Source organism: Pecten maximus, chromosome 3 (assembly GCF_902652985.1).
Source record: "Pecten maximus chromosome 3, xPecMax1.1, whole genome shotgun sequence".
NCBI classification, from domain to species: domain Eukaryota; kingdom Metazoa; phylum Mollusca; class Bivalvia; order Pectinida; family Pectinidae; genus Pecten; species Pecten maximus.
Window position 1 is genome coordinate 11625727 of NC_047017.1, and position 25276 is coordinate 11651002.

The window sequence follows — 25276 nt, forward strand, 5'->3', positions numbered from 1 at the left end:
TAATTATTATGGATACCTGTATGATTATAATGGACACCTGTATAATTATAATGGACACCTGTATGATTATAATGGACACCTGTATAATTATAATGGACACCTGTATGATTATAATGGACACCTGTATGATTATAATGGACACCTGTATAATTATAATGAACACCTGTATAATTATAATGAACACATGTATAATTATAATGGACACCTGTATGATTATAATGGACACCTGTATGATTATAATGGATACCTGTATGATTATAATGGACACCTGTATAATTATAATGGACACCTGTATAATTATAATGGACACCTGTATGATTATAATGGACACCTGTATAATTATAATGGACACCTGTATGATTATAATTGACACCTGTATGATTATAATTGACACCTGTATGATTATAATGGATACCTGTATGATTATAATGGACACCTGTCTGATTATAATGGACACCTGTATAATTATAATGGACACCTGTATGATTATAACTGACACCTGTATAATTATAATGGACACCTGTATGATTATAATGGACACCTGTATAATGATAATGGACACCTGTATAATTATAATGGACACCTGTATAATTATAATGGACACCTGTATAATTATAATGGACACCTGTATAATTATAATGGACATCTGTATAATTATAATGGATACCAGTATGATTATAATGGACACCTATATAATTATATCAGACACCTGTATAATTATATCAGACACCTGTATAATTATAATGGACACCTGTATAATTATAATGGACACCTGTATAATTATAATTGACACCTGTATAATTATAATGGACACCTGTATAATTATAATTGACACCTGTATAATTATAACTGACACCTGTATGATTATAATGGATACCTGTATGATTATAATGGACACCTGTATAATTATAATGGACACCTGTATAATTATAATGGACACCTGTATGATTATAATGGACACCTGTATAATTATAATGGACACCTGTATGATTATAATTGACACCTGTATGATTATAATTGACACCTGTATGATTATAATGGACACCTGTATAATTATAATGGACACCTGTATGATTATAATGGACACCTGTATAATTATAATGGACACCTGTATGATTATAATGGACACCTGTATGATTATAATGGACACCTGTATCAGATAGACACCTCTATAATTATAATGAACAACTGTATAATTATAATGGACACCTGTATAATTATAATGGACACCTGTATAATTATAATGGACACCTGTATGATTATAATGGATACCTGTATAATTATAATGGACACCTGTATAATTATGATGAACATGTGTATATTAATAATGGACAAACGTCAAAATGTAGGTCAAAGTGACCCAGGCTCACATTGGGGACTAATAAACACCTGTATATAATGGACACAATGTAAAAATAAAGTCCCCCAGGCTCCCATTGAGGGACTAATACACACCTGTGTATAATGAACACCTGTATACAATGGACAACTGTATTAAGTGTAAATACCTGTATATAATGGACACCTGAATAAAAAAAATACCTGTGTACAAGCTGCCCAATGGGACTGTATTGCTCATCTGAAGTTTATATAAGTATTCTTTGTGGAAGCTAAGCTGATTACCATTTTGTTTGAATACAAAGATTTGCATTGAAATGAATTACCCAACCTTTCATCCAAGCATGCTACAGGCCTATTATGAGGACTCTGGGACTCTTGGTTATTGAAAAAAAGTTATTGCATGGTTAAAGATTTGAGCATTTTTGACCACTTTGACCTTGAAAGTAGGGCAAAGTAATTCATTTGAACAAATTTGTAGCCCTTCATTCTTGCATGCTACAGGCCCAATATTAGGTCTCTGGGCCTCTTGGTTATTGAGAAGAATTTGTTTGAATAGTTTAGCACATCTGACCCCTGTGACCTTGAATGTAGATCAAGGTCATTCATTTGAACAAACTTGGTAGTCCTTCATCCTAGCATGATATAGGCATCTGTTATAATCCACACAACTTATCTGGTGACATATGGGATATTTTTATGCGGTAGTGTAATTTCACCCAAATTTAGATTTGATTCTCTTGTGGTGTGGGTTAATTTGCCTGACCATGACTAAGGATGTCCCTGGACTCGTGTTTTCTGACACATTCAGAGCCACTACATGCTTCCATCCAGGCCAACAACACTGATTAATGAAAGATGACATAGCATGTGTAATTAAGACTTGAACTAGATAATAAATTGGTTTATTGATGTGTTTTACTGAAAGTGGAACAGCAGTCTGAGTTAAAACTGGGAATTGGTTTGTGTAAAAGAAAGTGCTGGGGGTTTTGGTCTATAGACTCTAAACAATGATATACAATTTCTTACCTAGTTCATTCAATATCATGATTTTATATAAAACTAAAAAGTAAAAATTTGTAATGAAAATGTTTTACATGTCCAGAGATGTCTTACATTGACCAAACACAGGTGATATATTTTTTAGTTTATCTCAATTCCAAGTAAATTATTTGGATATTCAGCATATTATAGTCAATAATATTTGTAAAAAAATGTTGTGGATGACTTTCAAAACGAATGTGTCTTAATAACGGACTAGTCCTTATTTATGGTCAAACATTTAATAGGATAAACAAGAGATCCCAGAGGGATCTTGGCGCCCACCATTGAATGATCTTTATAGGTTCCATGTCAGATTGATCTTTTCTCTACTTTTCCCTTCTTCTAAGTCTTACTAATCTGTGTAAATTCAGAAACAGCCCTCTAGTAATTTTCAAACAAGGGGAACCTATATATAAAATTTAAGATTTAGTGATAATGGCTGTCTGTCGGCCATGTTGTTTTCGGATTGGTCCCAAAATGCAATACCAGGGACCAAGGGGAACCTACATATGAAATTTGAGAAAGATCCCTTCAGTACCTTCTGTAAAATAGCGATAACAAACTTCAATTGTCAAAATCCAAGATGGCTGCCTGTCGGCCATGTTGTTTTCCTATTGGTCCCAAGATGCAATATGCAGAACTACAGACCAAGGGGAACTTACAAAACAGTTTGAGAAAGATCCCTTCAGCACTTTCTTAGAAATAGCGATAACAAGTTTCAATTGTCAAAATCTAAGATGGCTGCCTGTCGGCCATATTGTTTTTTACGATTTGTCTCAAAATGCAATATGCATAACTAGACACCAAGGGGAACCTATATATGAAATTTGAGAAAGATCCCTTCAGTACTTTCTCAGAAATAGCAATAACAATCTTCAATTGTCAAAATCCAAGATGGCTGCCTGGCGGCCATGTGGTTTTCTGATTGGTCTCAAAATGCAATATGCATAACTAGGCACCAAGAGGAACCTACATATGAAATTTGAGAAAGATCCCTTCAGTGCTTTCTGAGAAATAGCGATAACAAACTTCAATGGTTAAAATCCAAGATGGCTGCCTGTCGGCCATGTTGTTTTCGATTGGTCTCAAAATGCAATATGCATAACTAGGCACCAAGGGGAACCTACATATGAAATTTGAGAAAGGTCCCTTCAGCACTTTCTGAGAAATAGCGATAACAAGAATTGTTTACGGACGGAGGGATGGACGGACGAACGACGGACCACGGACGCAGGGCGATTTGAATAGCCCACCATCTGATGATGGTGGGCTAAAAAATCAATGGAAAAGATTGTTACAAACACAATTGAATTATCGATGTCTGAACAAGGAAATGTTTTTGAATTTCATAATCGCATGTTCTAATTAATGAATATGTAATTTGTATGCCTCAAAATGTACCCGTCCATAAGATTACCTGTATAACAGGATACCTGTATAAAAGGATATCTATATTATAAGATACTTGTATAAAAGGATATCTATATTATCAGATACTTGTATAAAAGGATATCTATATTATCAGATACTTGTATAAAAGGATATCTATATTATCAGATACCTGTATAAAAGGATATCTATATTATAAGATACTTGTATGAAAGGATATCTGTATAATAGTTATATTACACGATACTTGTCTATAAGTACCTATCGATAAAGGACATCTGTCTATAAGTACCTATATATAAAGGACACCTGTCTATAAGTACTAATCTATAAAGGACACCTGTCTATCAATACCTATCTATAAAGGACACCTGTCTATAAATACCTATCTATAAAGGACATCTGTCTATAAGTACCTATCTGTAAAGGACACCTGTCTATAAAGGTTATCTGTCTATAAGTACCTATCTATAAAGAACACCTGTCTATAAGTACCTATCTATAAAGGACACCTGTCTATAAGTACCTATCTATAAAGGACACTTGTCTATATGTACCTATCTATAAAGGACACCTGTCTATAAGTACTAATCTATAAAGGACACCTGTCTATAAATACCTATCTATAAAGGACACCTGTCTATAAATACCTATCTATAAAGGACACCTGTCTATAAGTACCTTCTATAAAGGACACCTGTCTATAAATAACTATCTATAAAGGACATCTGTCTATAAATAACTATCTATAAAGGACATCTGTCTATAAGTACCTATCTATAAAGGACACCTGTCTATAAGTACCTATATATAAAGGACACCTGTCTATAAGTACCTATCTATAAAGGACATCTGTCTATAAGTACCTATCTATAAAGGACACATGTCTATAAGTACCTATTGATAAAGGACACCTGTCTATAAGTACCTATCTATAAAGGACACCTGTCTATAAGTACCTATCTATAAAGGACACCTGTCTATAAGTACCTATCTATAAAGGACACCTGTCTATAAGTACCTTCTATAAAGGACATCTGTCTATAAGTACCTATCTATAAAGGACACCTGTCTATAAGTACCTATCTATAAAGGACACCTGTCTATAAGTACCTTCTATAAAGGACATCTGTCTCTAAGTACCTATCTATAAAGGACACCTGTCTATAAATAACTATCTATAAAGGACATCTGTCTATAAGTACCTATATATAAAGGACACCTGTCTATAAGTACCTATCTATAAAGGACACCTGTCTATAAGTACCTATCTATAAAGGACACCTGTCTATAAGTACCTATCTATAAAGGACACCTGTCTATAAGTACCTATCTATAAAGGACATCTGTCTATAAGTACCTATCTATAAAGGACACCTGTCTATAAGTACCTTCTATAAAGGACACCTGTCTATAAGTACCTATCTATAAAGGACACCTGTCTATAAGTACCTATCTATAAAGGACACCTGTCTATAAGTACCTATCTATAAAGGACACCTGTCTATAAGTACCTATAAAGGACACCTGTCTATAAGTACCTATATATAAAGGACATCTGTCTATAAGTACCTATCTATAAAGGACACCTGTCTATAAGTACCTATTGATAAAGGACACCTGTCTATAAGTACCTATAAAGGACACTTGTCTATAAGTACCTATCTATAAAGGACACCTGTCTATAAGTACCTATCTATAAAGGACATTTGTCTATAAGTACCTTCTATAAAAGATATTTTCAGTGAGTGATACCTGTATACAAAGGAAACTGTCTGTAACAAAGAATGTCTTCATTTAAGAACAATGATTTACACACAATAATACAAAAATATTGTTGTCCAGCAATGAAGAAGAAAGATGAAGCTCAAACAATTGTCACACTGGCTGGGCAGAGAAAGCTTTTAAAAGACCATGAATTAGTAAAGAGTTCCGGAGGCTATCTCATAACAGTTTGTCATGGAAACCAAACACCTATTCACTGGACCAACACATTGTAGAATGTCTATGGACACCAAACTATCTTTCCTTGTTTCTCCCCCTCCACAAAAACAAATATTTATCAATACACGCATAAAACCTAAAAAAAACACAGATCAACTTACCTGTTAGAGTTGTGTTTCCATATCAACATGTGGCGAATAAAGGGATAAATGTCAGCCAATCACAAACCACTTTTTAATACACATCTCCACCAGCGTCTGTCAAGAGAAAAGTTTTATTATAAAATTGGTTCCTTTATGTTTTAATGAGTTGCTTGAGCCTCCAGAAAGTATAAGAATCCTATGGTACACCACGGCCAGCATGTGTTAGGCAGCAGCTAACAGACACAGTGCCTGTGACACGCCTGCTGGCATGCAATACAATACACGCTACCTCTGCCACACAACACGGGTGTCCTACTACTGATCCACCGTGGTGGTGCACTGTTACTGGGGACAGCCTGGTACAACTCAATAGTTTCTCTATGGGTATTCCTAAAGTCTCTATGGGTATTTCTAAAGTCTCTATGGGTATTCCTAAAGTCTCTATGGGTATTTCTAAAGTCTCTATGGGTATTCCTAAAGTCTTTATGGGTATTTCTTAAGTATCTATGGGTATTTCTAAAGTATCTATGGGTATTCCTCAAGTCTCTATGGGTATTCCTCAAGTCTCTATGGGTATTCCTAAAGTCTCTATGGGTATTCCTCAAGTCTCTATGGGTATTTCTAAAGTATCTAAGGGTATTCCTAAAGTCTCTATGGGTATACCTCAAGTCTCTATGGGTATTCTTCTAAATCTCTATGAGTTTTTTGTCAGGACGCAATCATCGGGGATTTGTCAAGTTACTGTAGGTTTGTAAGGTTTCTATACTTTAAGTTATAATGTGTATTACTCAAGTCTGTTTGGGTATTCCTCAAGTTACCATCGATATATTCTCAAGTTACCATGGAGATATTCTCAAGTTACCATGGATATATTCTCAAGTTACCATGGAGATATTCTCAAGTTACCATGGAGATATTCTCAAGTTACCATGGAGATATTCCTCAAGTCTCTAAGGTTATTCCTCAAGTCTCTAAGGGGATTCCTCAAGTCTCTTAGGGTAATCCTCAAGTCTCTAAGGGGATTCCTCAAGTCTCTAAGGGGATTCCTCAAGTCTCTAAGGGTATCCCTCAAGTCTCTAACAGTATTCCTCAAGTCTCTAAGGGTATTCCTCAAGTCTCTAAGGGTATTCCTCAAGTCTCTAAGGGGATTCCTCAAGTCTCTAAGGGGATTCCTCAAGTCTCTAAGGGGATTCCTCAAGTCTCTAAGGGTATTATTTCATTAGTCACTTTGGCTAACCCTTTTATAAGGATATTCCTTGTTTGTCTGCGTTCTCTGATGTCACTGCTGATTCTCAGGGAATACGTCGGTATACACTGGTCTCTCACTAGTCTTTACCAGCATTCCTGTTGTCAATGAAGCCGTAACAATAATCTCCGTGGTACCATACCTATCAATAAAACCATAACAATAGTCTCCGTGGTACCATACCTATCAATAAAACCATAACAATAGTCTCCGTGGTACCATACCTATCAATAAAACTATAACAATAGTCTCCATGGTACCATAATACCTGTCACTCAGAACTGGTGTCAGTATATACAGCCTGCTGTAAGTAACTACCTTATAAACCAATTCCTTCTACATCACTACAATTATATAGGAAATCTCTGTTATTATGGATATCAACTTTGTAACTATCAGTATTTGCCGTTTAACAATTTTTATATGTCCTGAATCTAAAGACTGTCCCAGTCAATATAGATATCTGACTTGTAACTATGTGATATGTCCTGTAACTATATACATATGTCCTGTGACTGTAGATATCTGTCCTGAAACTATGTATATTTTCCATTATGTACCTGTGTGACCTATACCACTATATATCTGTGATCTGTACCACTATATACCTGTGTGACCTGTATCACTATATACCTTTGTGACCTGTACCAGTATATACCTGTGTGACCTGTACCACTATATACCTGTGTGACCTATACCACTATATACCTGTGATCTGTACCACTATATACCTGTGTGACCTGTATCACTATATACCTGTGTGACCTGTACCACAATATAACTGTGTGACCTGTACCACTATATACCTGTGTGACCTGTATCACTACATACCTGTGTGACCTGTATCACTATATGCCTGTGTGACATGTACCACAATATACCTATGTGACCTGTACCACTATATACCTGTATTACCTGTACCACTATATACCTGTGATCTGTACCACTATATACCTGTATTACATGTATCACTATATACCTGTGTGACCTGTACCACTATATACCTGTGTGACCTGTATCACTATATACCTGTGTGACCTGTACCACAATATAACTGTGTGACCTGTACCACTATATACCTGTGTGACCTGTATCACTACATACCTGTGTGACCTGTATCACTATATACCTGTGTGACCTGTACCACTATATACCTATGTGAACTGTACCACTATATACCTGTGATCTGTACCACTTTATACCTGTATCACTATATACCTGTATTACCTGTATCACTATATACCTGTGTGACCTGTACCACTATATACCTGTGTGACCTGTATCACTATATACCTCTTTGACCTGTAGCACAATATAACTGTGTGACCTGTACCACTATATACCTGTGTGACCTGTACCACTATATACCTGTGTGACCTGTATCACTATATACCTGTGTGACCTGTATCACTATATACCTGTGTGACCTGTACCACTATATACCTGTGTGACCTGTATCACTATATACCTGTGTGACCTGTAGCACAATATAACTGTGTGACCTGTACCACTATATACCTGTGTGACCTGTATCACTATATACCTGTGTGACCTGTATCACTATATACCTATGTGAACTGTACCACTATATACCTGTATTACTTGTACCACTATATACCTGTGATCTGTACCACTTTATACCTGTATCACTATATACCTGTGACCTGTACCACTATATACCTGTGTGACCTGTATCACTATATACCTGTGTGACCTGTACCACAATATACCTGTGTGACTTGTACCACAATATACCTGTGTGACCTGTACCACTATATACCTGTGTGATATGTACCACTATATACCTATGTGAACTGTACCATTATATACCTGTATTACCTGTATCACTATATACCTGTGTGATCTGTACCACTATATACCTGTGTGACCTGTACCACTATATACCTGTGTGACCTATACCACTACAGTATATACCTGTGTGACCTGTTCCACTATATACCTGTGTGAACTTTACCACTTTATACCTGTATTACCTGTATCACTATATACCTGTGTGATCTGTACCACTATATACCTGTGTGACCTGTACCAATCTATATCTGTGTGACCTGTACCACTATATACCTTTGTGACCTATACCACTACCGTATATACCTGTGTGACCTGTTCCACTATATACCTGTGTGATCTGTACCACTATATACCTGTGTGACCTGCATCACTTTATACCTATGTGATCTCTACCACTATATACCTGTGTGACCTGTACCAATCTATATCTGTGTGACCTGTATCACTACATACCTGTGTGACCTGTACCACTATATACCTGTGTGACCTGTACCACTATATACCTGTGTGACCTGTACCACTATATACCTGTGTGACCTATACCACTATATACCTGTGTGACCTGTACCACAATATACCTGTGATCTGTACCACTATATACCTGTGTGACATGTACCACTATATACCTGTGTGACCTGTACCACAATATACCTGTGTGACCTGTACCACTATATACCTGTGTTACCTGTACCACTATATAACTATGTGAACTGTACCACTATATACCTGTATTACCTGTATCACTATATACCTGTGTGATCTGTACCACTATATACCTGTGTGACCTGTACCACTATATACCTGTGTGACCTGTATCACTATATACCTATGTGACCTGTACCACTATATACCTGTGTGACCAGTACCACTATATACCTGTGTGACCTGTACCACTATATACCTGTGTGACCTGTATCACTATATACCTGTGTGACCTGTACCACTATATACCTGTGTGACCTGTACCACTCTATACCTGTGTGACCTGTACCACTATATACCTATGTGACCTGTACCACTATATACCTGTGTGACCTGTACCACTATATACCTATGTGAACTGTACCACTATATACCTGTGTGACCTGTATCACTATATACCTATGTGACCTGTACCACTATATATCTGTGTGACCAGTACCACTATATATCTGTGTGACCTGTATCACTATATACCTGTGTGACCTGTACCACTATATACCTGTGTGACCTGTACCACTATATACCTGTGTGACCTGTACCACTCTATACCTGCGTGACCTGTACCACTATATACCTGTGTGACCTGTACCACTATATACCTGTGTGACCTGTACCACTATATACCTGTGTGACCTGTACCACTATATACCTGTGTGACCTGTACCACTCTATACCTGTGTGACCTGTACCACTATATACCTATGTGACCTGTACCACTATGTTCCTGTGTGACCTGTACCACTATATACCTGTGTGACCAGTACCACTATATACCTATGTGACCTGTACCACTATATACCTGTGTGACCAGTACCACTATATATCTGTGTGACCTGTATCACTATATACATGTGTGACCTGTACCACTATATACCTGTGTGACCTGTACCACTATATACCTGTGTGACCTGTACCCTCTATACCTGTGTGACCTGTACCACTATATACCTATGTGACCTGTACCACTATATACCTGTGTGACCTGTACCACTATATACATGTGTGACCTGTACCACTATATACCTATGTGACCTATACCACTATATACCTGTGTGACCTGTACCACTATATACCTGTGTGAAATGTATCACTATATACCTGTGACCTGTATCACTATATACCTGTGTGACCTGTACCACTATATACCTGTGTGACCTGTACCACTATATACCTGTGTGACCTGTACCACTATATACCTGTTTTACCTGTACCACTGTATACCTGTGTGACCTGTACCACTATATACCTGTATACCTGTGTGACCTGTACCACTATATACCTGTGTGACCTGTACCACTATATATGTGACCTGTACCACTATATACCTGTGTGACCTGTACCACTATATATGTGACCTGTACCACTATATACCTGTGTGACCTATACCACTATATACCTGTGTGACCTAAAACACTGCTGGGTCTCTAATGTTCCTTCAATATCCAGTCTTCCAACTCTTAATGCCACTTATTGTTTCATGGTAAAAGATAAAATATGAATATAAATATGAATTATAGATGAAAGTAAAATCTTCGTGAATCTTCCCATGGGATGTTTATAAGCACAGCCCTCTGTGGATCAATAGACTATTTCTAGTGACGATCCTCAATTAAATTATTTTATTGGTGAATTTACAACTTAGAGTGTTGACAATGAAACAGGCTGTAAACCAACAAAAGCCAAGAAATGTTCAGTTGGCTGCTGCCAGAATGAAATCCTTTGGTTTCCCATCAATATTTATTGGTAATTTAAGTCTGTTAAACCGTTAGACTTGTATGGGTACATAAATAGAATCCAGGCATTTGGCGAGTATGATGATACACTGTTTGGTGGGATTTGTCCCTGTAGGAACGCACATTGTTTGACAGGAAAGTACGTAAGTTGTTCTTAACTGAGTCAGTTGATACCTGCAACCCACAATTACATGTCGTGCATATAAACTTGTTTTATACCGCTGATAGTTAACTGTAATCCTCAAACTGTTGGATAAATTAGCTTACCATTCAAGCAGTCTTTTAAACAATGCCATTATATGATATTTACGATCAGTAGAAGAGGTTATAGGTCAGAGTGTAGGGACAGTGGCAGAGGTTATAGGTCAGAGTATAGGGACAGTAGCAGAGGTTATAGGTGAGAGTGTAGGGACAGTGGCAGAGGTTATAGGTCAGAGTGTAGGGACAGTGACAGAGGTTAGAGGTCAGAGTGTAGGGACAGTGGCAGAGGTTATAGGTCAGAGTGTAGGGACAGTGGCAGAAGTTTAGGTCAGAGTGTAGGGACAGTGGCAGAAGTTATAGGTCAGAGTGTAGGGACAGTGGCAGAGGTTATAGGTCAGAGTTTATAGACAGTGTCAGAAGTTATAGGTCAGAGTGTAGGGACAGTGACAGAGGGTTATAGGTCAGAGTGTATAGACAGTGTCAGAAGTTATAGGTCAGAGTGTAGGGACAGTGACAGAGGGTATAGGTCAGAGTGTAGGGACAGTGGCAGAGGTTATAGGTCAGAGTGTAGGGACAGTGACAGAGGTTATAGGTTAGAGTGTAGGGACAGTGGCAGAGGTTATAGGTCAGAGTGTAGGGACAGTGGCAGAAGTTATAGGTCAGAGTGTAGGGACAGTGACAGAGGGTATAGGTCAGAGTGTAGGGACAGTGGCAGAGGTTATAGGTCAGAGTGTAGGGACAGTGACAGAGGTTATAGGTTAGAGTGTAGGGACAGTGGCAGAGGTTATAGGTCAGAGTGTAGGGACAGTGACAGAGGGTATAGGTCAGAGTGTAGGGACAGTGGCAGAGGTTATAGGTCAGAGTGTAGGGACAGTGGCAGAGGTTATAGGTCAGAGTGTAGGGACAGTGACAGAGGTTATAGGTTAGAGTGTAGGGACAGTGACAGAGGGTATAGGTCAGAGTGTAGGGACAGTGACAGAGGGTATAGGTCAGAGTGTAGGGACAGTAGTAAGAATACTAGTGTTAGAGGACAGATATTAGAAGTCTGCAGTATCAGGGTGTCATTGTAAAAGGCCAGTATTATAATCAAAGGTTACTCTTGAAGGTAAGATACAGAGGTCAATGGTCTTCATCACGAATAAGGGGTCAAAGGTCAACACCAGGAATAAGGGGTCAATGGTCAGAATCATAAATAAGGGGTCAATGGTCCACATCAAAAGTCAGAAGTCAATGGTCAGCATCAGGAATCAGAGGTCAATGGTCAAGCATCATAAATAAGGGGTCAATGGTCAGCATCAGGAATCAGAGGTCAATGGTCAAACATCAGGAATTAGAGGTCAATGGTCAAGCATCAGGAATCAGAGGTCAAATGTTAGCATCAGGAATCAGATCTGATGTCTGAGATCAATACCTAATTATATGTCACAAGTCAAATGATTAAAATTTTCGAAGGTCAGCATCTACTCTCAGTGTCAAAGATCAGAAGTCATTCTCAAAGTCCAATGGTACCATGGACTTGAATAGATCTAATTCCATGACTAGAAAATGCCAGAGGATGGTATCCCCATAGTCTCCCACTATAAACAATTTAGGTAGGTTTAAAACCAGGAGAGCATTGCCATTACAAAGTATGGCTTCCAAAGCACACTAAAGATAAAATGAAATGGTGATGAAATTTGAAGAAACAAATAAGTCTAGAATTTATTGTGATTAAAATTACATTGATGTGACATCTACACAAATTTTACCTGATCTGCCATGAGGAGTGAATTGCGATGAAGGCATTGATAAATTGAAAATTAATGCACAATAGAGTGTTCTGTAATTAATTAAAACCAAAACAGCTGGAAGCATCCTGTCACATTCTACCATCAAGGCAGACAGATCGAGTTAACACCCCTTGGTTATTTTTAATCTGAGGATTCAGAGCTGGATAACTATTGTGTTAGTTACAACATCACGTCTACAATAATTAATATCAGTACAGAATCAGTAAGAAGGGAAAGTGAAGGTCAGTGGTATTACTTAAATTAACAGACCAAAAGTCTTAAACATTTAATCATGGAGACTATAACGGTGGACACGTCCAGTCCCTGTGGGATTATTTTTTTTCGCGATATGAAGATGAAGGAAAATTTTTGATTGGAGGAGGACATCAGAAATCTAATCTTTATTTCTATCTTTTGTCCCTCTCATCTTTATTTTTTATCTTTTGTCTTTCCTATGCCTTTATTTTTATCTTTTGTCCTTTCTATGTTTTTATTTTTATTTTTTGTCCTTTGAATGTTTTTATTTTTATCTTTTGTCCCCCCCCATGTTTTTATTTCTATCTTTTGTCCCTCTCATCTTTTTATTTTTTATCTTTTGTCTTTCCTATGCCTTTATTTTTATCTTTTGTCCTTTCTATGTTTTTATTTTTATCTTTTGTCCTTTGAATGTTTTTATTTTTATCTTTTGTCCCTCCCATGTTTTTATTTTTATCTTTTGTCCTTCCCATATTTTTATTTTTATCTTTTGTCCTTCGAATGTTTTTATTTTTATCTTTTGTCCTTTCTATGTTTTTATTTTTATCTTTTGTCCTTCGAATGTTTTTTATTTCTATCTTTTGTCCTTCCCTTGTTTTTATTTTATCTTTTGTCCTTTCTATGTTTTTATTTTTATCTTTTGTCCTTTCTATGTTTTTATTTTATCTTTTGTCCTTTCTATGTTTTTATTTCTATCTTTTGTCCTTCGAATGTTTTTATTTCTATCTTTTGTCCTTTCTATGTTTTTATTTTTATCTTTTGTCCTTTGAATGTTTTTATTTTTATCTTTTGTCCTTTGAATTTTTTTATTTTTATCTTTTGTCCCTTCCATGTTTTTATTTTTAGCTTTTGTCCTTTCTATGTTTTTATTTTTATCTTTTGTCCCTTCCATGTTTTATTTTTAGCTTTTGTCCTTTCTATGTTTTTATTTTATCTTTTGTCCTTCGAATGTTTTTATTTTATCTTCTGTCCTTTCTATGTTTTTATTTTTATCTTCTGTCCTTTCTATGTTTTTATTTTTATCTTTTGTCCTTCCCATATTTTTATTTTTATCTTTTGTCCTTCCATGTTTTTATTTTTATCTTTTGTCCTTTCTATGTTTTTATTTTTATCTTTTGTCCTTTGAATGTTTTTATTTTTATCTTTTGTCCTTTGAATTTTTTTATTTTTATCTCTTGTCCCTTCCATGTTTTTATTTTTAGCTTTTGTCCTTTCTATGTTTTTATTTTTATCTTTTGTCCCTTCCATGTTTTTATTTTTAGCTTTTGTCCTTTCTATGTTTTTATTTTATCTTTTGTCCTTTCTATGTTTTTATTTTTAGCTTTTGTCCTTTCTATGTTTTTATTTTTATCTTTTGTCCCTTCCATGTTTTTATTTTTAGCTTTTGTCCTTTCTATGTTTTTATTTTATCTTTTGTCCTTCGAATGTTTTTATTTTATCTTCTGTCCTTTCTATGTTTTTATTTTTATCTTCTGTCCTTTCTATGTTTTTATTTTTATCTTTTGTCCTTCCCATATTTTTATTTTTATCTTTTGTCCTTCCATGTTTTTATTTTTATCTTTTGTCCTTTCTATGTTTTTATTTTTATCTTTTGTCCTTTGAATGTTTTTATTTTTATCTTTTGTCCTTTGAATTTTTTTATTTTTATCTCTTGTCCCTTCCATGTTTTTATTTTTAGCTTTTGTCCTTTCTATGTTTTTATTTTTATCTTTTGTCCCTTCCATGTTTTTATTTTTAGCTTTTGTCCTTTCTATGTTTTTATTTTATCTTTTGTCCTTTCTATGTTTTTATTTTTAGCTTTTGTCCTTTCTTTGTTTTTATTTTTATCTTTTGTCCTTTCTATGTTTTTATTTTTATCTTTTGTCCTTTCTATGTTTTTATTTTTATCTTTTGTCCTTTCTATGTTTTTATTTCTATCTTTTGTCCATTCTATGTTTTTATTTTTAGTCCTTCTCATGTTTTTATTTTGATCTTTAAAAGAGTTTTTTTTTGTCTAAATAAATTGGTGTTGGTTCTGCTTTATGTTGAGATATTTTTCCTCTAATTTCCGTACATGAAAACATACATCCGCTATTTACAGTAAAAACAGGAACTTACGAAGCTTATCCTATATGATAGAAACATGTGTCAGTATATGTACTAGGCACGTGTTTTTAACGGAACCAAATTATTTTGTCAGTCAACCATGGATGTTGTCCTTATACATAAATGTTGACACTGCATCGTATCTTTTCAGCAGATGTGCATAACATAGCATGCTGCCAAAAGCCAATTTATATCTGCAAAAACATTCCATACCCAACATCCTTAGCCCTATCATAGTGTCAGAACATGGCACAGGGAATGACAAATTTGGTGGTCAGGTAATAACACAATACTTCCTTGCTTACTGTCAGAAAAATAATGAACGCTGCTTATTTTGTTGTAGAAAAATAAATAAACACAGTTAGCTACATGTTGAAAGCAGCAGAGGGGAGTTTGGGGATGGTTAATACATTCATGGGGCTTTCGTTAGAGACGGGTTAGAGACGGCTCCAGTGATATTGATATTAGTGGCCGAAGTCTGTAGGGTATAAACTCCCGAGTCTGGCAGAGTTATCAATCTCACTCTGATGATTACTGAATTATTTCCATAGGTTTGAACATAAAAACTGATATTGCAATGACAAAAAATTTGTAAACACTTAATAGACGTTGGAGATTGTATAAATAAGGCCAATTAAAATGTAATTATTGTAGGTAAATTCTATCAAGCAGCAGACATTCAGCTTAACAAGGAGAATTCAATTTTTTGTGATCTAATCTTTATTGCATTTTATTTCTGTATTAGTTTTTTGCATGTTCAACATAGTCGCTTTAATTAAATCATTACAATTTTGTTTCCAGAAACTATATTTCTATGAATATAAATCCACCATATTCATCCATTTTCTTAAAAAACTAAACCTTAAAATAACATCAACTAGACTGAAAGGTATATGCTATGTTACTGTAACTTGGAGACTTCAGAATGTATGCTATCTTAATGTGACATGGAGACTTAAGGATGTATGCTACCTTACTGTGACATGGAGACTTAAGGATGTATGCTACCTTAATGTGACATGGAGACTTAAAGATGTATGCTACCTTACTGTAACTTGGAGACTTAAGGATGTATGCTACCTTAATGTGACATAAAGACTTAAGGATGTGTGCTACCTTAATGTGACATGGAGACTTAAGGATGTGTGCTACCTTAATGTGACATGGAGACTTAAGGGTGTATCATACCTTACTGTAAATTGGAGACTTAAGGGTGTATCATACCTTACTGTACCTTGGAGACTTAAGGATGTATGCTACCTGATTGTAGGGTGTAACTACCTTACTGTTACATGATCACTTAAGGGTGTATACTACTATACTAATATGGGATGGATTTTCCCCAAAAATATCAAGATAATTATTAACCTGCAAAATATCTTTTACGTTTAATAGATATACTTTCTTTGATAAGTAAGGGGCTGTGGTGGCCGAGTGGTTAAGGTGTTCCGACACTTTATCACTAGCCCTCCACCTCTGGGTTGCGAGTTCGAAACCTACGTGGGGCAGTTGCCAGGTACTGACCGTTACGGCCGGTGGTTTTTCTCCGGTACTCCGGCTTTCCTCCACCCCCAAAACCTGGAACGGCCTTAAATGACCCTGGCTGTTAATAGGACGTTAAACAAAAACAAACAAACCAAATCTTTGATAAGTTCACAACATTAATGAACATCTAACATTCAAAATAATCCAAATCATTATAAGACAGCAGTTGAACTATATTCACTGTTATTGTACCTTAAAAGATATTGCTGAAAAATCTTGAATAAAAAAAATTCTTTCTAATGGATATAACTCTTAACATAATTCACAAATATATATAAAAAAAACAACCTACAAGGTTACCTATATGTTAAAAATTTACCTCATTATCCTAATGTACTATCCCAGCCTGCTTAATCCTATATATACCAAGGCTTCCAACAAGTTCACACTTTTCATTGATTTGAGACCTTTTGTCTATAAACATGTATGTACATATAACATGATGCATCATTCAAGACATCCATCTATCAGTTTGATAAAAAAATGATTACAAATGAAAACCAGAGAGACAAAAGAATGTTGTGATGTTAATGACAATCTTCTGTTAAAAGTTGCCCTCAATATTCAATTCTTAATCTTTTTTACCAAATTTAAGCAGACATAGATCTGTTCTCTACCTACTCGACAGACAATATAAAAGAAATTAGATTACATCGGTCCCTCAGCCTTATATGTACATGTACTCCTAAGCTCTCAGCCGTAAACTTTCCCCAGCAGCTCAATAACCAAATACGCTCAATATCACTTACTGCAGGAGAACATTACCCACTCAAAATGAAATTCAAAAAGCATATACCGTATTTGACCTAATAAGGGCACAGGGCGCGGGTAATTGACAGTGGGTGCGCCCTTATTAAGATAAGTTATCTTGAAGTTTTATGAAACAGACTATACCTTATATCAGCATACCCAAGGCTATGTAAACGGTAAAATATTCCGTCAAAAAAAATTCCAGATGAAGATATCTATTCATTATCAGATATTAAGCTTAAACAATTCACTTGAATATTCCTATATATTAATTTAATTGCTGAAGAATATTGAATACATAAGGTAGCAAAACTTTTCACATGAATTATTACATTTGAACACCATTTTGACACTCGGTCAAATATTTATTTCCTTGAAAAAAAGGTAGGGGCGCCCTTATTAGGGCAGGCGCCCTTATTAGGTCAAATACGGTATGGGACCTCAAAAATTACAAAAAATCAAAGTACTGGAAGTACTGAAGGAGGCATTAGTCAGATGTAAAAGGTGATATTTAAAATAAAGCAAGACTAGAAATTAATCTAATGTTGACATGATAGTTGATATAAATTCAACAGCAAGGTTTTAAGTAGTTAAGAATTTCTACTCAAGTGTTTCAAACCAACTGGACATAATGGTTTTCACAGCCCTGATAGATGTAATGGTTTAAACCGCCCTAATGTACGTAGTGGTTTTGTGGTTTTAATTGTCTTTAATTTTCAAACAAACTTTAACTTGATTAGTTAAACAATTCTACTTCAAGCCAACTTTTACTTAAGCAGTTAAATGTTTCTATTTTTAAGTGTTTCAAACCAACTTCTACTCAAGTAGTTAACGTTCATACTTAAATGTATCAAACCAACTTCTACTGAAGTAGTTTAACATTTCTGCTTAAGGGTCAAAGTTCCATTTCTTCTTAAGTACTTTAAAATTTCTACTTAAGTGTCAAAAGTCGATTTCTATTCAAGAAGTTAAAAATTTGTACTTATGTGTTTAAAACTAACTTCTACTTGTTTAGTTAAACGTTTCTATTGAAGTATGTTTGACCAATTTCTACTTAAATAGTTTCAGACTCATATGTAAGTGTTTAAAACCAGAATAAATTCCTTCATATGTGGAATATAAATGAAGGCAGTTTTACTATCTGCTTTCCAAGAACTCTGCTACAATTTTTTCTTCAGAAGTTTCGAAGATACACGAATATTCATATCATAACCACTAAAATTATTGATAAAAAAGTTATTTGCTTGGTTGTTATGCAAACTATATTTCTTGCAGTGAAACAGTTCACAACATTATCAGCATACTTCACACTAGGAATTCCACAAAGCATTTTAGTAACAGAGATTACCACCAGATGTCTCAAATTCCATACTTCCGCTGGAGAGAAATTTATACAAAATATACCTTTTTCTTGTTATAACACTTTATTTGTGGTTTTGATATTTTTCATAAATGCATAAATAGTTGAACTACATTTATGAATCAAAAGAAACTGCAAAATGAACTTTGAAAGGAAAGATACTAAAAATGAAAGTGAGAGGTTGTGATGTCACATCTCGTAGGTGATTGCAAGATAATGGCAGGCAAAACACCTCTATAAAACCCAACCTACCATGTGCAGACTGATCTAGAAAGGGTTGGCAATAGTATTATTTTGTGTTAGACTGTTCTGTGTCAGTGTTTGTCAGCTGATACAGACAATACTGAGCTAAGTATCATTATCATTAGAATTTAGTTTCACTTTTCAGTATATATTTTAAAGTTGTTTTTTGTTTTTGTTTGATGATGTATTTTCATTATTGAGTTTTGCTTTGAAGTAGCTACCAGTTGGATTAACCTGAGAGATCTGATGTAGACACTCTCCGTTATAAGATCCTCGTTTTTTTTTTCGGTTTGATATTTTTTGTACCTTACATTATTTGATGGCATGACAGTCAGGTAAAAATCATCCTGAGGTAACTTTTTATTCAAACTTAAGACCAGCATGCACTTCTCAGATTCCTAATGTTTCAAATAAATTTTGTTGTCTTTTCTAACTCGGAGTTACCAATGAGTGACTAATCACCCACTAGCTGTTTGACTAAAACATAACCAAACTGGCAGGACGTCAAGATCTGAAGTTACTTTGGTATACCCAGATACCTGTGATGATCGTCTAGCCAGGGTCATTTAAGGATGTGCCAGGTTTTGGAGGTGGAGGAAAGCCGGAGTACCCAGAGAAAAACCACCGACCTACGGTCAGTACCTGGCAACTGCCCCACATAGGTTTCGAACTTGCAACCAAGAGGTGTAGGGCTACTGATAAAGTGTCGGGACACCTTAACCACTCTGCCACCGCGGCTCCTATACCCAGTTCTAGTTTATATATATAAAAGTGTATATACATGTATTTAAGGTGAACAACACCTCCTACATATAAAATACTGACAAAACATGAAATTTGAATGGAAAATGACACTGAAAGTGGAACTATGGAGCCTGATTATAGACACTTACCAATTGGAGACAGCTATTCAACCTGTATGAACTTTTCACATATCATTCATAGGGACCAATAAACTAAATTAAATATTCATGAACAATTCTTGAACTTAAAATGAAATTGACAATTCATAAATGTATTAGTTCATTAATATTGATAAGTTTTATCATTATATTGACACTGTATGATATGTATACGCTATAGGCGGAATCGGTCAGCTGTATCATCTAAAGGCTTAGTACAGTATCACTTAATGCATATATATCAAACATTGATGAGCTCTGGATCCCCTTGAGGAAATAAACCAATGAAAAGGTATATTGTCTATCACATCAATGGGTGATTCAGAAATTTGAATAGAAAATAGATTTTTCCAAATATTTCAACGACAAATGATTTTTAAAATAAAATATATATATGCAGCATTTTTCTATAATATATTGCCAAAATATGCAAGTTTTGTAAATACTGATTAGATAAAATGTAGGAAGGAATTATGGCTCTAGACAAACTTCAAAAGTAACAGAAATTGACCAGAAGGATTAAGGTCTGCCTTTAAAATAAAATATTTCCATTTACTTTGCATTGTCACTATAAAATCTTATCACCAAATAAAATAGAGAGTAATCAGATCACAATTCTCATGTAATTCCCATTGGTGTTAGTGACATCACTATACAAGCTACCAGAATCAAAATCCCGATTGATTAATAATCTCGTAGTGGAATATATATTGATCAAAATGTTGAAATCAATGATTAAGTGCTTACCTCTATGATAATGTAGGAATTTAATGTTTTTAGAAGGCAATATATATCACAAGTTCAAGTGAACTGATACCCCATATAAGATCAACCAATGAACATTGATTCGGAAGGGGCCACAACTGCGTATATGGAAAGGGACAAGCGGGAACAGGCAGGTAGGGGCGGGGACTGAGACAACGGGAGGGACGGACACATACTAACACTATACCCCTCCCATTAAAAGTTTGGAGGAAGGAAACAGCTGTCTGAGGTAGTATGAGAAGACACAGAAGGCCAGTAACCAGGAAGGAAGATAGATGATAGAGGGAAGAAAAAGCAGTTTGAGGATGAAATAATCTGTTAGCACTGACAAATAGAGAGGTTATTGCTGGGGCACAGCGAAGAACACATATAACAAATTTTTATCGGAGCAATATTAATCACAACTTCACCCCACTAATTCACTGTGCCTACAAATAAATTTACTTTCAATCTAACCAATTTCTTCTGTTTTCAAATCAATTCCAACAAAAGAAAATTTGTCGGTGTGAACAATAATCAAATCTTGGCTGCTCCTACTCAAGGCACTGTTGGTTTTCATACTAACCGAATTACGGGAAGAAAAATTAAATACATATGAGCAAGCATTAATAGGATGAAAAAGGGAGAAATATCAATTACATGATTCTGGTCAATCTGAAGTTTCTATATGAGCAACAGAATGCCATTATTGTTAGTGGTTCTATCTAATTCTGTAACCGTGATGGAAAACAAACCAGAAACCGTCTCCAAATTACCATAGATCTTGTCGGGCTTAAGCAGTCATTTATCACAATATTTTCATCAGTATCAGCTTGGGTAGAGGATAATCACCCCGGGCCTTGGCATGGCTAGCTACGATCTGATCTGTACCGATCCTGATCCACAGGGTATGTTGTAGATAGATTTTAATTTGAAAGCGAAATAGGATTTTAAAATTAATTAAGATTAATCATGTCAATGTAAATATACTCATCACATCCTTATTAAGGCTCCAAGCTGGCTACAACCCGATTCTTTACCTGGTGACAGGACGTGGTTACCATGGCAGCTAACGGGCTACAGGTAGCACATTTCCCAACTTGAAATATCTTCTATAGTATAGTAAATGGCATTTTTTTAACGGATCTGATAGAATAAATCACCATAGTTACAGAGACTTACGAGAGATTAGCCATTATATATCAGTGTTTACATGTCTTTCAGTCAATATCAATTTCATCACCAATTACATTAAGGATGTACATGTGTACTACCTAACTGACAAGTTTTTACATAAATTCACACTAACAACGGTAAATTAGGTAATTAATTGGTGGCATAATTGAAAAAAATATACAGGAATTAATTTACATTCTTAATAAATATGAAACCTTTATCATTTTTTTCCCTATTTTTTATTGTTTGTAGGTAGAAACTGTAAATCAGAGGTAAAACGTTTAAGGTATCATACACGTACCCTTAACTCAAAAACAGATCACAGGTAAAATATATAAGGTAGCATATACCCTTAATTCAAACACATATCAAAGATATAATGTGATATATAAAAGATATGAAATATATCATATGCCAGGGATTAAAATGACTTGTCAAGTCTACTTTTAAGTAAAAACACAAGAGTTCTAAGAAGACAACATAGCTTGGCAAGTGGGTTGATATTCAGAATTGTTTTTTTTATCATAAAGCTATCATGTGTAAGGTGGCATATACCCTTAACTCTAACAAAAATCACAGGTACAATGTGTAAGGTAGCATACAACCTTAAATCAACTCTAACACAAATCACAGGTATAATGTATAAGGTAGCATATACCCTTAACTCTAACACAAATCACAGGTAAAATGTGTAAGGTAGCATATTACCTTAACTCTAACACAGACCACAGGTATGATGTGTAAGGTATCATATAACCTTAACTCTAACACAGATCACAGGTAAAATGTGTAAGGAAGCATATAACCTTAACTCTAACACAAATCACAGTAAATGTGTAAGGTAGCATATAACTTTTTTAATTAACTCCAACACAGATCACAGGTAAAATGTGTAAGGTAGCATATAACCTTAACTCTAACACAAATCACAGGTAAAATTTGTAAGGTAGCATATATAGCCTGAACTCTAACAAAAATATTTAAGGTAGCATTAATGACTCCCAAGAAATAACAGCTATTCTGCAATAGTCCCAAAGCTTGTTTGGTATAAAAATAACTTCAAATTTCTAATACACATTGCAGATAAAACTGATAAGATTATTGCCTACAATATTATCAAAACAAGTTTATCAAGAAATAGACTTTTTCAACTTTCTATTTCATCTAATTTTCATCAATTTATGATATCAAACATAATTATTAGTTTTACAGGGCTTGTTGCTATTCATTTTTTAATCCTAATATATGTGATCTGGATCTACAAGAACAATTCATATCATGATTTAAACTGTTCAAGTATAACAGAATTTGTTTTCCTGTTTCTCTCCTTGAAAAACTTGTACAATACTTCTGTGGCAGCCTAGGTTCAATATGGAGCACTTTTATTATATTTGTAAATAAAATTGGTGATCCTGGTACATATATAGAAAACAACACCATGGAGAGGTCAGGAATGTTCGGGATTGCTCCTAGAACACGTGTTTATCAGAATTAGTTTGATAATTGACTGGTAGATCTGAGGCTTCCATAGTTAAGTTTTCTGTGAAGATTTAATTAACTAACTCTCCCGCAAAAGATTAAAGCACTGTACAATTACGTCATGTGAACCTTGAAAATTAAGCCTATCCCTCAGTGACAATAGAAGTAGGGAGAAATCATTATCACAATTTGAGGAAAGTGAGGTTTGTTTGTGTCGTTACTGCACGATACAACATTATTAAGACGTCTGATACACAATTTGGGTATATCTCATAGATAATTATTCCAATCTTGTTGATTAATTAATTGTATACAGTCCAAAGAAGCCGTGTTTATCAAGCTCTTGTCTTTAACAGCTAAGGTAATTTGTGTCGGCATAGCCAGGAGAATCCAGAATTCACAGTGGAACTAAAAGCGAAGACAATGGAACGCAAGTGTTAAGACAATGGAGCTAAATGACAGTATCTAAGAAACAAATGGCATGACAACCAAACTCAATGATCACATGATTTATTTCGTATGTGCAGAGTTTTAAAAAATCAGAAATCAACATGAAATATTTAAAGACGACATCTCAATTTTGCTATATTATTTCAAACATTATCATTTCTGATTTAAACCATCATCATAATATGTGTGGCATCACTGATAATTATATGTGTACTACAAAGCATGATAACAGAGTTACTACATTGTAGAACTTATTATAAAGGATACAATGCCTACTAAACATTATATGAACAGTAATGATATAGATGAATTCTATAATATAAAATAAACAAAGGGCCATAACTCTATATAAATGTACTAAGGTATGTGACAGTCTTTTAGAACACAAATAATAGCAAGCCTTTAATTGTTAAGTACATTCCATGCTCCAGTTTCATCAAAATTCTTTACGTTAAAAAGATTCCTTAATTTATAAAATTTTAGGAATTAGGTTCAGGAAGGAATTTCCTTAAAAAAGGAAAGTTGATGAAACAAGGGCCAGCTAGGAACTGACCAAATTAAAGGGGCATAACTCTGTATAAAATATGCAGCTATTCTCCAGACAAGTTAGGTATTAAAACACTGAATAAAGGCCACAGTTCTCAGTAAAAGACAGTGGTGGGTACACATCGTCATCATCATCATCATCATCATCATCATCATCATCATCATCATCATCACGAACAATAGTTGCAATATTTATCTTGTAAAAAAGCCCAGAGGACCAACATATAAGCTCAAGCCCAGACATCTGATATATACCGTATTTATCCTGTAATAAGTCCAGGGGACCAACACATAAACTATAACTCAAGCTCAGACATCTGATATATACCGTATTTATCCTGTAATAAGTCCAGGGGACCAACACATAAACTATAACTCAAGCTCAGACATCTGATATATACCGTATTTATCCTGTAATAA

General features: G+C 35.0%; 1 protein-coding gene across 2 annotated transcripts in view; it reads right to left on the reverse strand.

The window, feature by feature from the left end:
• LOC117323212 (alpha-mannosidase 2x-like) overlaps positions 1-25276 on the reverse strand; it is a 131847-nt gene that overhangs the window by 65725 nt on the left and 40846 nt on the right. For both annotated transcript variants that reach the window (XM_033878273.1, XM_033878272.1), the window contains exon 3: positions 5877-5972. The gene's annotated coding sequence lies outside the window, so the exon portion shown is untranslated. The remainder of the gene's footprint in view (positions 1-5876; positions 5973-25276) is intronic.